General features: G+C 48.3%; 1 long non-coding RNA gene across 1 annotated transcript; it reads right to left on the reverse strand.

Annotated features, from left to right (window-relative positions):
- Positions 1-16908, reverse strand: LOC120980970. Its single transcript, XR_005774594.1, has 4 exons — positions 16716-16908; positions 15700-15707; positions 12884-12889; positions 1-10 (listed from the first exon to the last, which is right to left on the reverse strand). It is a non-coding gene; the product is annotated as an uncharacterized LOC120980970 (long non-coding RNA).
- Between the last annotated feature and the right edge of the window lie 319 nt (positions 16909-17227).

A 17227-nucleotide genomic window follows, 5' to 3' on the forward strand; every position in this document is an offset into this window, starting at 1 on the left:
CCACAGTTGTCTTCTGTGAAGGCATTTGGTCTTCCTGAAAAATAAAGAGTCCAAGATGAATTCAGAAGAGACAATCCACATGACGGGGGTGGGGAGGGCACCTCTGTAGCCTGCGCTCGGAATAGTGTTTGCACCATGGACTGTGTCCTGGACCATCCAGTAATGTGCGGCGCCAAGAGCAGTGATCAGCAGCCGTCTACAGCCACACAGCGATCAGCAGCCGTCTACAGCCACACAGCGATCAGCAGCCGCCTACAGCCACACAGCGATCAGCAGCCGTCTACAGCCACACAGCGATCAGCAGCTGTCTACAGCCACCGTCTACAGCCACACAGCGATCAGCAGCCGTCTACAGCCACCGTCTACAGCCACACAGCGATCAGCAGCTGTCTACAGCCACACAGCGATCAGCAGCCGTCTACAGCCACACAGCGATCAGCAGCCGTCTACAGCCACACAGCGATCAGCAGCCGTCTACAGCCACACAGCGATCAGCAGCCGTCTACAGCCACACAGCGATCAGCAGCCGTCTACAGCCACACAGCGATCAGCAGCCGTCTACAGCCACACAGCGATCAGCAGCCGTCTACAGCCACACAGCGATCAGCAGACGTCTACAGCCACACAGCGATCAGCAGCCGCCTACAGCCACACAGCGATCAGCAGCCGTCTACAGCCACACAGCGATCAGCAGCCGCCTACAGCCACACAGCGATCAGCAGCCGTCTACAGCCACACAGCGATCAGCAGCCGTCTACAGCCACACAGCGATCAGCAGCTGTCTACAGCCACACAGCGATCAGCAGCCGTCTACAGCCACACAGCGATCAGCAGCCGTCTACAGCCACACAGCGATCAGCAGCCGTCTACAGCCACACAGCGATCAGCAGCCGTCTACAGCCACACAGCGATCAGCAGACGTCTACAGCCACACAGCGATCAGCAGCCGTCTACAGCCACACAGCGATCAGCAGCCGTCTACAGCCACACAGCGATCAGCAGCCGCCTACAGCCACACAGCGATCAGCAGCCGTCTACAGCCACACAGCGATCAGCAGCCGTCTACAGCCACACAGCGATCAGCAGCCGTCTACAGCCACACAGCGATCAGCAGCCGCCTACAGCCACACAGCGATCAGCAGCCGTCTACAGCCACCGTCTACAGCCACACAGCGATCAGCAGCTGTCTACAGCCACACAGCGATCAGCAGCTGTCTACAGCCACACAGCGATCAGCAGACGTCTACAGCCACACAGCGATCAGCAGACGTCTACAGCCACACAGCGATCAGCAGCCGTCTACAGCCACACAGCGATCAGCAGCCGTCTACAGCCACACAGCGATCAGCAGCCGTCTACAGCCACACAGCGATCAGCAGCCGCCTACAGCCACACAGCGATCAGCAGCCGCCTACAGCCACACAGCGATCAGCAGCCGTCTACAGCCACACAGCGATCAGCAGCCGTCTACAGCCACACAGCGATCAGCAGCCGTCTACAGCCACACAGCGATCAGCAGCCGTCTACAGCCACACAGCGATCAGCAGCCGCCTACAGCCACACAGCGATCAGCAGCCGCCTACAGCCACACAGCGATCAGCAGCCGTCTACAGCCACACAGCGATCAGCAGCCGTCTACAGCCACCGTCTACAGCCACACAGCGATCAGCAGCTGTCTACAGCCACACAGCGATCAGCAAATGTCTACAGCCACACATTATACTGTATACACTGCACCCCACATTATACTGTATGCACTTCACCCCACATTATACTGTATCTACTGCACCCCGCATTATACTGTATGCACTTCACCCCACATTATACTGTATGCACTTCACCCCGCTTTATACTGTATGCACTGCACCCCACATTATACTGTATGCACTGCACCCCACATTATACTGTATACACTGCACCCCACATTATACTGTACGCACTGCACCCCACATTATACTGTATACACTGCACCCCGCATTATACTGTATGCACTTCACCCCACATTATACTGTATATACTGCACCCCACATTATACTGTATATACTGCACCCCGCATTATACTGTATGCACTGCACCCCACATTATACTGTATGCACTTCACCCCACATTATACTGTATATACTGCACCCCACATTATACTGTATATACTGCACCCCGCATTATACTGTATGCACTGCACCCCACATTATACTGTATGCACTTCACCCCGCTTTATACTGTATGCACTGCACCCCACATTATACTGTATGCACTGCACCCCACATTATACTGTATACACTGCACCCCACATTATACTGTATGCACTGCACCCCACATTATACTGTATGCCCTTCACCCCACATTATACTGTATGCACTTCACCCCACAATATACTGTATGCACTACACCCCACATTATACTGTATACTGCACCCCACATTATACTGTATGCACTTCACCCCACATTATACTGTATACTGCACCCCACATTATACTGTATGCACTTCACCCCACATTATACTGTATATACAGCAACCCACATTATACTGTATATACTGCACCCCGCATTATACTGTATACACTGCACCCCACATTATACTGTATACACTGCACCCCACATTATACTGTATGCACTTCACCCCACATTATACTGTATACTGCACCCCACATTATACTGTATATACTGCACCCCACATTATACTGTATGCACTGCACCCCACATTATACTGTATACACTTCACCCCACATTATACTGTATACACTGCACCCCACATTATACTGTATACACTGCACCCCACATTATACTGTATGCACTGCACCCCACATTATACTGTATACACTGCACCCCACATTGTACTGTATGCACTGCACCCCACATTATACTGTATGCACTGCACCCCACATTATACTGCATGCACTGCACCCCACATTATACTGTATGCACTGCACCCCACATTATACTGTATACACTGCACCCCACATTGTACTGTATGCACTGCACCCCACATTATACTGTATGCACTTCACCCCACATTATACTGCATGCACTGCACCCCACATTATACTGTATGCACTGCACCCCACATTATACTGTATGCACTGCACCCCACATTATACTGTATGCACTTCACCCCACATTATACTGTATACACTTCACCCCACATTATACTGTATACACTGCACCCCACATTATACTGTATGCACTGCACCCCACATTATACTGTATGCACTGCACCCCACATTATACTGTATACACTTCACCCCACATTATACTGTATACACTGCACCCCACAATATACTGTATACACTGCACCCCGCATTATACTGTATGCACTGCACCCCGCATTATACTGTATACACTGCACCCCACATTATACTGTATATACTGCACCCCACATTATACTGTATGCACTGCACCCCACATTATACTGTATACACTGCACCCCACATTATACTGTATACACTGCACCCCACAATATACTGTATACACTGCACCCCGCATTATACTGTATGCACTGCACCCCGCATTATACTGTATACACTGCACCCCACATTATACTGTATATACTGCACCCCACATTATACTGTATACACTGCACCCCACATTATACTGTATACACTGTACCCCACATTATACTGTATGCACTGCACCCCACATTATACTGTATGCACTGCACCCCACATTATACTGTATATACTGCACCCCACATTATACTGTATACACTGCACCCCGCATTATACTGTATATACTGCACCCCACATTATACTGTATATACTGCACCCCACATTATACTGTATGCACTTCACCCCACATTATACTGTATGCACTGCACCCCACATTATACTGTATGCACTGCACCCCGCTTTATACTGTATACACTGCACCCCACATTATACTGTATACTGCACCCCACATTATACTGTATGCACTGCACCCCACATTGTACTGTATATACTGCACCCCACATTATACTGTATACTGCACCCCGCATTATCTCTGTATACACTGTACCCCACATTATCTCTGTATACTGCACCCCACATTATCTCTGTATACTGCACCCCACATTATCTCTGTACACTGCACCCCGCATTATCTCTGTATACTGCACCCCACATTATCTCTGTATACACTGCACCCCGCATTATCTCTGTATACTGCACCCCACATTATCTCTGTACACTGCACCCCTCATTATCTCTGTACACTGCACCCCTCATTATCTCTGTACACTGCACCCCGCATTATCTCTGTATACTGCACCCCGCATTATCTCTGTACACTGCACCCCGCATTATCTCTGTATACTGCACCCCGCATTATCTCTGTACACTGCACCCCGCATTATCTCTCTACACTGCACCCCGCATTATCTCTGTACACTGCACCCCTCATTATCTCTGTACACTGCACCCCGCATTATCTCTGTATACTGCACCCCGCATTATCTCTGTACACTGCACCCCACATTATCTCTGTACACTGCACCCCGCATTATGACCCGTGTCTCTACCTCACATCATCACCTCTGGTTTATGGCGCGCAAATATTCCCCCGCGGTCCCCGGGCCTGCTTACGTCACGTGGGGGGGGGGGGGGGGGGTTAAACATGAGTACATGAAATGTAGGGGGTCTGGAGTCAGGAGCGGGGTCACCACATTCAGGAGCTCGGGGTCACCACATTCAGGAGCTCGGGGTCACCACATTCAGGAGCTCGGGGTCACCACATTCAGGAGCTCGGGGTCACCACATTCAGGAGCTCGGGGTCACCACATTCAGGAGCTCGGGGTCACCACCGGGTCAGCGGCGCTTCTCTGTAACTGCGGCCTCCAGCGCCGGCTACAATGTGTCCGTGTCACCGGAGCCCCGCCCCCTCACCGACAGCAGAGACCCTGACAGTGCACCCCATGTGTGCCACATTACCAGGTGTACCCCAACATCAGGTGTACTAGGTGGGGCACATATCGGGGTACACCTGGTAGTGGGGCACATATCGGGGTACACCTGGTGGTGGGGCACATATCGGGGTACACCTGGTGGTGGGGCACATATCGGGGTACACCTGGTGGTGGGGCACATATCGGGGTACACCTGGTGGTGGGGCACATATCGGGGTACACCTGGTGGTGGTGTACACCTGGTGGTGGGGCACATATCGGGGTACACAGAACATCATGTGGTTTCGTCACATTTGTACTTTTTTGGGGTCTTTGGTCTTTTTTTCAGCCTATTCTAGGTCAGGCGGGTTTTCTGTCGTTGGACCCTCGGATGCCGCTAGAGAAAAACTGGGGCGCAGACCTTAAAGGGGTCCATTTATCATGTGGATGCAGTCAATACCAGGCACTCCCTCCTTCACTGGCCGGATCCATTAGACGCTGCTCGTTTCCATGGTTACGACCACCCTGCAGTTCAGCAGTGCTGGACGTATTTGCACACAATGGGAAAAAGCGCCGGCCTCCCTGGTAGCATGGATAGGCACATGCGCAGCAGCCTGGCCACCTTGTGCCGCGGTGGTAGTCACCATGGAAACACGCCGTGTACAATGTGATGGAAAAATGAATCCGGACAGTAAAGGAAGCAATATGGAGAAGCACAATACATTAGTGACGGCCTGGTATTAACTTTCTCTACATGATAAATGCCAACTGCTGAAGTGACACAACCCCTTTAAATTTAAATATTTTTGATAGGCATTTTTTGGTTTTTCAAAATGCTTGAAAAACCTCCAAACCTGAATGTGCTCTGTTCTGGAAAAAAAAAATGATGGACCTAAAACGTACACAAAATTTTTAAAAAAAATAAAAATCATCTGGTAAAGTGCTTCATCTTTATTACGTATTGACGTTTTCATGGCTTTGAAAAAAGTTTTTTTTTCTTTTGGTGAAAAAAACACCCTACATACAGGAGAGCGGTACAAACTCACCAAGAGCTATGGCCACCTCTCCCCCCCCCCCCCCCCCCCTGCTCTGCAAATACAAGTGCCCAGCTGGGAGCGTCCAGTCAGAAGATAAGGGAGGGTCCAAGTAGTGATCCGTGCAGAGAGCCCAGGCACTGAACACAAAGGGGCCACCTCCTGGGCTCGATACTCGAGAGCTGCACTCACTATTCTGCTGGTGCAGTCACTGTCTACATACATTATTTATCCTGTACTGATCCTGAGTTACATCCTGCATTAAACTCCAGAGCTGCACTCACTATTCTGTTGGTGCAGTCACTGTGTACATACATTACTTATCCTGTATTATACTCCAGAGCTGCACTCACTATTCTGCTGGTGCAGTCACTGTGTACATACATTACTTATCCTGTACTGATCCTGAGTTACATCCTGTATTATACTCCAGAGCTGCACTCACTATTCTGCTGGTGCAGTCACTGTGTACATACATTACTTATCCTGTACTGATCCTGAGTTACATCCTGTATTATACTCCAGAGCTGCACTCACTATTCTGCTAGTGCAGTCACTGTGTACATACATTACTTATCCTGTACTGATCCTGAGTTACATCCTGTAATATACTCCAGAGCTGCACTCACTATTCTGCTGGTGCAGTCACTGTGTACATACATTACTTATCCTGTACTGATCCTGAGTTACATCCTGTAATATACTCCAGAGCTGCACTCACTATTCTGCTGGTGCAGTCACTGTGTACATACATTACTTATCCTGTACTGATCCTGAGTTACATCCTGTATTATACTCCAGAGCTGCACTCGCTATTCTGCTGGTGCAGTCACTGTGTACATACATTACTTATCCTGTACTGATCCTGAGTTACATCCTGTATTATACTCCAGAGCTGTACTCACTATTCTGCTGGTGCAGTCACTGTGTACATACATTACTTATCCTGTACTGATCCTGAGTTACATCCTGTATTATACTCCAGAGCTGCACTCACTATTCTGCTGGTGCAGTCACTGTGTACATACATTACTTATCCTGTACTGATCCTGAGTTACATCCTGTATTATACTCCAGAGCTGCACTCACTATTCTGCTGGTGCAGTCACTGTGTACTTACATTACTTATCCTGTACTGATCCTGAGTTACATCCTGTATTATACTCCAGAGCTGCACTCACTATTCTGCTGGTGCAGTCACTGTGTACATACATTACTTATCCTGTACTGGTCCTGAGTTACATCCTGTATTATACTCCAGAGCTGCACTCACTATTCTGCTGGTGCAGTCACTGTGTACATACATTACTTATCCTGTACTGGTCCTGAGTTACATCCTGTATTATACTCCAGAGCTGCACTCACTATTCTGCTGGTGCAGTCACTGTGTACATACATTACTTATCCTGTACTGATCCTGAGTTACATCCTGTATTATACTCCAGAGCTGCACTCACTATTCTGCTGGTGCAGTCACTGTGTACATACATTACTTATCCTGTACTGATCCTGAGTTACATCCTGTATTATACTCCAGATCTGCACTCACTATTCTGCTGGTGCAGTCACTGTGTACATACATTACTTATCCTGTACTGATCCTGAGTTACATCCTGTATTATACTCCAGAGCTGCACTCACTATTCTGCTGGTGCAGTCACTGTGTACATACATTACTTATCCTGTACTGATCCTGAGTTACATCCTGTATTATACTCCAGAGCTGCACTCACTATTCTGCTGGTGCAGTCACTGTGTACAGACATTACTTATCCTGTACTGGTCCTGAGTTACATCCTGTATTATACTCCAGAGCTGCACTCACTATTCTGCTGGTGCAGTCACTGTGTATATACATTACTTATCCTGTACTGATCCTGAGTTACATCCTGTATTATACTCCAGAGCTGCACTCACTATTCTGCTGGTGCAGTCACTGTGTACAGACATTACTTATCCTGTACTGGTCCTGAGTTACATCCTGTATTATACTCCAGAGCTGCACTCACTATTCTGCTGGTGCAGTCACTGTGTACATACATTACTTATCCTGTACTGATCCTGAGTTACATCCTGTATTATTCTCCAGAGCTGCACTCACTATTCTGCTGGTGCAGTCACTGTGTACATACATTACTTATCCTGTACTGATCCTGAGTTACATCCTGTATTATACTCCAGAGCTGCACTGACTATTCTGCTGGTGCAGTCACTGTGTACATACATTACTTATCCTGTACTGATCCTGAGTTACATCCTGTATTATACTCCAGAGCTGCACTCACTATTCTGCTGGTGAAGTCACTGTGTACATACATTACTTATCCTGTACTGATCCTGAGTTACATCCTGTATTATACTCCGGAGCTGCACTCACTATTCTGCTGGTGCAGTCACTGTGTACATACATTACTTATCCTGTACTGATCCTGAGTTACATCCTGTATTATACTCCAGAGCTGCACTCACTATTCTGCTGGTGCAGTCACTGTGTACATACATTACTTATCCTGTACTGATCCTGAGTTACATCCTGTATTATACTCCAGAGCTGCACTCACTATTCTGCTGGTGCAGTCACTGTGTACATACATTACTTATCCTGTACTGATCCTGAGTTACATCCTGTATTATACTCCAGAGCTGCACTCACTATTCTGCTGGTGCAGTCACTGTGTACATACATTACTTATCCTGTACTGATCCTCAGTTACATCCTGTATTATACTCCAGAGCTGCACTCAGTATTCTGCTGGTGCAGTCACTGTGTACATACATTACTTATCCTGTACTGATCCTGAATTACATCCTGTATTATACTCCAGAGCTGCACTCACTATTCTGCTGGTGCAGTCACTGTGTACATACATTACTTATCCTGTACTGATCCTGACTTACATCCTGTATTATACTCCAGAGCTGCACTCACTATTCTGCTGGTGCAGTCACTGTGTACATACATTACTTATCCTGTACTGATCCTGACTTACATCCTGTATTATACTCCAGAGCTGCACTCACTATTCTGCTGGTGCAGTCACTGTGTACATACATTACTTATCCTGTACTGATCCTGAGTTACATCCTGTATTATACTCCAGAGCTGCACTCCCTATTCTGCTGGTGCAGTCACTGTGTACATACATTACTTATCCTGTACTGATCCTGAGTTACATCCTGTATTATACTCCAGAGCTGCACTCACTATTCTGCTGGTGCACTCACTGTGTACATACATTACTTATCCTGTACTGATCCTGAGTTTTACAGCAAGACACGGAGGCGAGTATTGCTTTCTCCTTCTTTACTTCCACCAATAGCAGCAAAGGAGAAATTAACATAAACATAACAATACAGGCCCCTCCCCTGACAGATCCTATAATAAGCAGTGTCCTCTTCATATCTTCCTCTTTCTTTGCTGCTTCCACCAAGATAAGTTATTTATATATTCGATTATGTGATTTTAGATTTGGAAGCCATTATGTCTTTACCTGGTGTTTTAATACTTGCCTAGTATATATATACCGTTCTGACCTTTAGCAGGGTCCCCCTTTTCCCTTCATTTGGAGTTTTTATCACAGTACTACTGTATCCCCCATACACCTATTGCGGCCTTCATCTGGGGGTCGTTCCCCCCTCCCCCTCTGCCTCGCTTCACCCGGCGATTTTATCCCTTTGTTGACTCCGTTCTTGCTTGGGGTGTGTTCTTTGTCCCCCCTCCTCTTCCCCTACCTTCGTCGCCGCTCCGATTCCTCCCCGCTGGTCCCCGGCGGCATAGGTTTTCGGCGGCATATTACTGTTGCTTCCCGCGGCTCCGAGATCTCGCGAGATCTCGGCGGCCATCTTGGGAGCCCCCGCCCGTCCTCTCGCGGGATTTCGGAGCATTCACCAGTGCTTTTCAGCTCCACTCGGCTCCGGATCGGCTCCTGCTACACTGCGGCGCTTGGGGTGATTAACCCCTGCTTAGGTTAGTTTTTCTGCCACAGATTAGGCACCAGTAGACTAGGTACCCCCATCGGTTACTCTGCATTTAGATTTTATCTCATAATAAACGAGATCATGTCGTCAGACCGCTCTCCCTCTGGGCCTAATCCCCCCCCACCCACTGGGGACCCCAGCTTGCCAGCCATTAGCGCACAGGCCCTGGAGCTACAACGCTCAGTGTCTAGTGCCATTATTGAGGCCATGGGATCCATGTCCTCCATGATCTCTCAGACCATATCTCAGGCCTTATCTGCCCATGCTCCTGGCCCCTCTACTCAAATGCCTACACCCACTAACCCGCAGCCTACCATTGAACCTCCTGCCCAGGAGACATTGACTGGTGTGATCCAAGCCACCCATGATAGCGCGCTTAGATCGCGCAAAAGAGCCTTACCGCGCCAGGCAGAAAGGGCGCGAACGTGGAAATGTGCTAGAGCACAAACTGATGACATAGATTCTGATAATGAATCTGACATGGAGGCTTATGCGGAGGCAAGTGACCACTCTGATGGGGAGTTGGAGTTGGAACCTGAGTTTCCAGGCACCTCAGGCCTTAGGCCTTCCACATCTGGGTCTGTGGGCGCATCCGCCACTGCCCCTAACACGGCTTCTACCCTGGTGGATCCCTCAGGCAACCCGTTATTTGACCCTGATGCCCTCCACCACCCTAGGTCGGCGGAGTGGATGCCGGTAGCTCATGTAAGTGACTACCTTGAGCATTGGGTGCGTCGTCCTCTCAGCAAAGAGGCGCGCAGCAAGCTCCGTGCGGAATGCCCTAGACCATTGATCCCCAACAAGGTCTGTGAAACGCCATCTGTGGATCAAAAGATGACGCAGTTTTTGGCTAAAACCGTCTGGAATCCCCGTAAGGGGCTAGATTCCGCTATAAAGAGCTGTCAGGATAAGCTCCTTGACATCTTTGGCCCCCTCGCCAAAATCTTTGAGATGGCCGAATCGGCCAGAGTGGACGGCTCTCCGATAGACCCGGAGGAGCTTACTGGCTGGATACAGAGAGCCATTTGTATTGCTGGCAGCACCAACTCCTCCCTGGCCATTGAAAGGCGTAAGGCCATCCTGTTTAAAATCGACCCGAAATTGGCCAACCTGGCACTCACCGAGACAGGGAAGGATGCTCAGGGTCAACTGTTTGGAGATTCCTTTATCAAGGACCTCAGCAGGTATGTAGGAGCTTTTACCGCATTGGACAAGGCCCAGTCCTCCATGAAAAGAGTCTTTCAGGGACGGGTCTCCACTAGGGCCGGCAGTAGTAGGGGCCGTCTGTCCGGCCGCTCCAGTTATCAAGCCCGCAGCTCGGGCAGAGGCTCCTTCAGCCAGAGACCTCCCTTCCAGGACCAAAGGAATCCTCCTTCGTTCTTCCCGGCCAGAGGCGGCCAATGGCGTTCCAGGTCCGTTAGAGGGAATCCGAACTACAGAAAATCTTTCGGTAAGTCTTTCCCCAGTGGGGACTTCTTTCACTCCTTGTGTAGGGGGCAGACTCCGTCTATGTTCCCACGTTTGGTCCAGCATCACATCAGACCCATGGGTGCTCAACACTGTGCAGGGGTTCCACATAGAACTTACGGGTTCGCCAGATCTCGTCCTTTCACCCCCTCCCCTGGCACTACCGGACAGGGAACTAGTGGATGTAGAACTTTTTTCCCTCTTTCACAAGGATGCGATAGAAAGGGCCCCTCCTACCCCGGGGGGCGTTCTCAGCCACATTTTTCTAGTTCAGAAAAAAGGTGGACAATTGCGTCCAGTCATAAATCTCCGGGCCCTGAACTCTGTGGTGCGCTACCGCCACTTCAAGATGGAGGGGATTCACCTCCTTCGGGACTTGCTGAGTCCGGGGGACTGGATGGTGAAGCTGGACCTCAAAGATGCCTATCTGACGGTCCCGATTGCCTCCTCCTCCAGGGATCTTCTGCGCTTCCTGTGGAAGGGCGAAGTGTGGCGCTTCACTTGCCTACCGTTCGGCCTTTCCTCAGCGCCTTGGTGCTTCACCAAGTTACTGCGCCCAGTCATGGCCTGGCTGCGGAGTCGTGGGGTTCGTCTAGTCATATACCTGGACGACATCCTCATTATGCACCAATGTCAGTCGTCTCTGCTACAACATCTCCAGTGGACCTCGGATCTTCTGACGGATCTGGGTTTTCTACTCAATCTCGAGAAATCCTGCCTCACACCGACTCGACGTATGGAGTTTCTGGGCTTCACGGTGGACTCTGTCGCGGAATCTCTCAGTCTTCCTGCAGAGAAATTGCGGACGATACGCAAGGAGTTGAGACATGCTCTCTCTACTCCCTCCCTATCGCTAAGCCACCTGGCTCGCATCATTGGGCTATTAGCCTCCTCTATCCAGGCAGTCTTCCCCGCTCCACTCCATTATCGGGCTTTACAGCGCCTGAAGATCGCCCACCTCCGTGCCGGGGCCTCGTTTGCAGACGCGATGATTCTGGATCAGGAAGCTCAGGAGGAACTTCGTTGGTGGTTAAGCAACTTGGAAGCCTGGAACGGCAGAGCAATCTTCTGATTCCAACCGGAATTCACGGTAGAGTCGGACGCGAGTCTCCAGGGCTGGGGTGCCCACTGCGAGGGTATCTCCACTGGGGGTCGATGGTCGGAGTCCGAGACCCATCTTCACATCAACGCTCTGGAACTTCTAGCGGGTTTGTTTGCCGTCAGGAGTTTCACCAAGGGCATAGCTCATGCATGCATCCGTCTACGCATGGACAATGTGTCGGCGGTCCGATACGTCAATCACCTAGGCGGCACTCAATCGGCCACCTTAGCCCGACTGGCGAAGGAGTTAGAAACATAGAAACATAGAATGTGTCGGCAGATAAGAACCATTTGGCCCATCTAGTCTGCCCAATATACTGAATACTATGGATAGCCCCCGGCCCTATCTTATATGAAGGATGGCCTTATGCCTATCCCATGCATGCTTAAACCCCTTCACTGTATTTGCAGCTACCACTTCTGCAGGAAGGCTATTCCATGCATCCACTACTCTCTCAGTAAAGTAATACTTCCTGATATTACTTTTAAACCTTTGCCCCTCTAATTTAAAACTGTGTCCTCTTGTGGTAGTTTTTCTTCTTTTAAATATGCTCTCTTCCTTTACCGAGTTGATTCCCTTTATGTATTTAAAAGTTTCTATCATATCCCCTCTGTCTCTTCTTTCTTCCAAGCTATACATGTTAAGGTCCTTTAATCTTTCCTGGTAAGTTTTATCCTGCAATCCATGTACTAGTTTAGTAGCTCTTCTCTGAACTCTCTCTAGAGTATCTATATCCTTCTGGAGATATGGCCTCCAGTACTGAGCACAATACTCCAAGTGAGGTCTCACCAGTGTTCTGTACAGCGGCATAAGCACTTCACTCTTTCTACTGCTTATACCTCTCCCTATACATCCAAGCATTCTGCTGGCATTTCGTGCTGCTCTATTACATTGTCTTCCCACCTTTAAGTCTTCTGAAATAATTACTCCTAAATCCCTTTCCTCAGATACTGAGGTCAGGACTGTGTCAAATATTCTATATTCTGCCCTTGGGTTTTTACGCCCCAGGTGCATTATCTTGCACTTATCCACATTAAATTTCAGTTTCCAGAGTTCTGACCATTCTTCTAGTTTTGCTAAATCCTTTTCCATTTTGCGTTTCCCTCCAGGAACATCAACCCTGTTACATATCTTTGTGTCATCAGCAAAAAGACAAACCTTACCAGCGAGGCCTTTTGCAATATCACTTATGAAGATATTAAACAAAATCGGTCCCAGTACAGATCCCTGTGGAACCCCACTGGTAACATGACCTTGTTTTGAATGTTCTCCATTGACTACAACCCTCTGTTGTCTGTCACTCAGCCACTGCCTAATCCACTCAACAATATGGGAGTCCATGCTCAATGACTGCAGTTTATTGATAAGTCTTCTATGTGGGACAGTGTCAAAAGCCTTACTAAAATCTAGATATGCGATGTCTACTGCACCTCCACCGTCTATTATTTTATTCACCCAGTCAAAAAAATCTATAAGATTTGTTTGACATGATCTCCCTGAAGTAAACCCATGTTGTTTTTCATCTTGCAATCCATGGGATTTTAGATGTTCCACAATCCTATCCTTTAATAGGGTTTCCATTAATTTGCCTACTATTGATGTCAGACTCACTGGTCTATAGTTGCTCGATTCCTCCCTACTACCTTTCTTGTGAATGGGCACGACATTTGCCAATTTCCAATCTTCCGGGACGACTCCTGTTACTAATGATTGGTTAAATAAATCTGTTAACGGTTTTGCCAGCTCACCACTAAGCTCTTTTAATAATTTTGGGTGTATCTCATCAGGCCCCTGTGACTTATCTGTCTTCACCTTAGACAGCAAACTTAGAACATCTTCCTCTGTAAAGATACATGCATCAAACGATTTAATAGTCATTCTTTCTAGTGGAGGTCCTTCTCCTTTTTCTTTTGTAAAAACTGAACAGAAGTATTCATTAAGGCAGTCGGCTAGCCCTTTATTCTCTTCTACATACCTTCCGTCCTTTGTTTTTAATTTAGTTATTCCTTGTTTTAATTTCCTTTTTTCATTTATATATCTGAAGAATGTCTTATCCCCTTTTTTCATAGACTGAGCTAGTTTTTCTTCTGCCTGCGCTTTAGAAGTTCTTATAACTTGCTTGGCCTCTCTCTGCCTAATCTTGTAGATTTCCTTATCTTCATTGCTCTGGGGTTTTTTATAATTACAAAATGCTAGCTTTTTATTTTTAATGATTTGGGCCACTTCTGCTGAGTACCACATTGGTCTCCTCCTTTTTTTGCTTTTACTGACAAGTCTAATGCAATTTTCTGTTGCCTTCAATAATGCACCTTTTAAGTAGTCCCATTTCTCCTGGACTCCATGTAATCCGTTCCAGTCTGATAAGGACTCATTTATGACTAATTTCATTTTTGAAAAGTCTGTTTTTCTAAAATCTAAAACTTTTGTTTTTGTGTGGTGGGACTCTTTCACAGTTCTTATATTAAACCACACTGACTGGTGATCACTAGTTCCCAAGGTTTCGCCTACAATGACATCATATACCGAATCCCCGTTTGTGAATACCAAATCCAAAATGGCCTCCCTCCGGGTTAACTCCTCAACCACTTGTTGTAGTGATAACCCCAGTAGGGAATTTAGAATATCTGTACTCCTGGTAGAACTTGCTATTTTGGTTTTCCAGTTTATATCTGGAAGATTGAAATCTCCCATAATGATAACTTCTCCTTTCATTGTCATTTTAGCTATTTCTTCAACTAGTAGATCATCTAGTTCTTTAACTTGACCAGGTGGTCTATATATCACACCTACACGAGTTACTGCATGGTTAGCAAACTGCAACGTAACCCAAACTGACTCTATGTTGGCCTCACCAACTTGTATTAGGTTAGATTTAATGCTATCTTTCACATACAGGGCCACTCCTCCTCCTTTCTTGCCTTCTCTGTCTCTTCTGTATAAAGAGTACCCTGGTATGGTTATGTCCCAGTCATTTCTTTCATTAAACCATGTCTCCGTAACAGCCACTAAATCTACATTCTCAGATGCCATTATTGACCCAAGTTCATTGATTTTTTTACCTAAACTGCGAGCATTTGTAGACAGGACTCTGAGCTTATCCTACTGTCTCCAGGGACATCAGGATTCAAGCGGAGTACCTGCCGGGTCTTCACAACTACAGGGCGGATCGGAGCTCCCGATGCTTCACGGACGGCAGCGACTGGAGGCTGAATCTGGAGATGTTCTCCACAATCTCGGACATCTGGGGTCCTTACTCCATAGACCTTTTTGCCTCCCGGCTCAATACTCACCTGCCCAGGTTCTTCAGCTGGCGACCGGACCCGGAAGCGGAAGCGGTGGATGCGTTTCTACAGGACTGGTCGGCAGCCCTACATTACGCGTTTCCACCGTTCGCCATGATTCCGAGGATGCTGTTGCAGACTCGTCGTCAGATGGCGGAATTGGTGGTGGTGATTCCCTTCTGGGGGTCTCAAGCCTGGTACCCGGTCCTCCTGGAACTCCTAGTGGATGTACCTCTCCTACTTCCGACGCGGACGGATCTCCTCCAGGACCCTCTGGGTGCCCCACATCCCCTGCTGGTCGAAGGTTCCCTTCAACTTCTAGCGTGCCGAATCTCAGGACTCCAGGAGAGGTCGAGGGAATTTCGGAGGCAACTAGACGCCTCCTGGACAACGCTTGGGCTCCCGGCACCCGAAAATCTTACCGGGCAGCTTGGGGATCTTGGGTTAGCTGGTGCATGGAACTGGACCTGGATCCCATTTCGGCATCTGTAACCCATTTGTTGCAATTCCTGACATCTCTTTTTGAAGCAGGGAAAGCTTATCGGACCATCAATTTGTTCCGTTCTGCGATTTCCTCGACTCATCAGGAGTTTGACGGCGTTCCTGCTGGTCAACACCCTTTGGTGTCTCGACTTTTACGTGGCTCACGCTTGGCTCGGCCTCCTCGGCCATGTTTCACCACTACGTGGGATGTTTCCCTGGTCCTTTCTTTCCTCTCTGACTGGCCCGACAACGCGGCTCTTTCCCTCCGTCAACTGTCGGCCAAACTGCTGACCCTCTTTTGCATGATTTCCTGTAAGAGGGTCTCTGATGTCAGGGCTCTGGATCATGATGCGAGATCCTTTACTCCCGAGGGTGTTACTTTTAACATCACGCGGCGTACCAAGACCAATATTCGGTCTGTGTCCTATCCCAGTTTTCCGTCTTCTCCGGCGCTTTGTCCGGTTGCTTGTCTACGGGAATATGAGTTGCGCACTCGGTCTCACCGTTCGGCGGACAATCCGTTTGGTCCGGTGACCAGTCCCACTTTGGCGCGTTGGATGAAGTGGGTCATGTCCCTTTCCGGGATTGATACGACGGTCTTTACCGCTCACTCGGCCAGGGGCGCGGCTGCCACTGCCCTGGCAGTTTCGGGGGCTCGTTTGGAGGACATTCTGCGTCTGGCTGACTGGTCTAGGGCCACGACGTTCACAGAATTTTATTTCCGTCCTCCCCCTCATGTTTTTTCCGCTATTATTGAGCAGCTTTGAACTTGCAATACGAAGCCTCCGTGTCTTGCTGTAAAACTTAATGATTTTCCTATTTCATGACGTAAAGTCATAGTTTTATTAAAGACACGGAGGCGAGTATTGCCCGCCCTGGGTTTCTCCTGCCCGCCCTGTTTATATGACGTTATTTTGACATTATTGAATGTTACATTGTCTTTTATGGTTATTTATGAGATTTATTACCGTTAAGGTTTATTCATGGTTCTGTTTTCAGCGACCTTGTTGATGTACGACCGTTATAG

The sequence above is a fragment of the Bufo bufo genome, chromosome 10 (assembly GCF_905171765.1).
Source record: "Bufo bufo chromosome 10, aBufBuf1.1, whole genome shotgun sequence".
In the NCBI taxonomy this organism is placed as follows: Eukaryota; Metazoa; Chordata; class Amphibia; order Anura; family Bufonidae; genus Bufo; species Bufo bufo.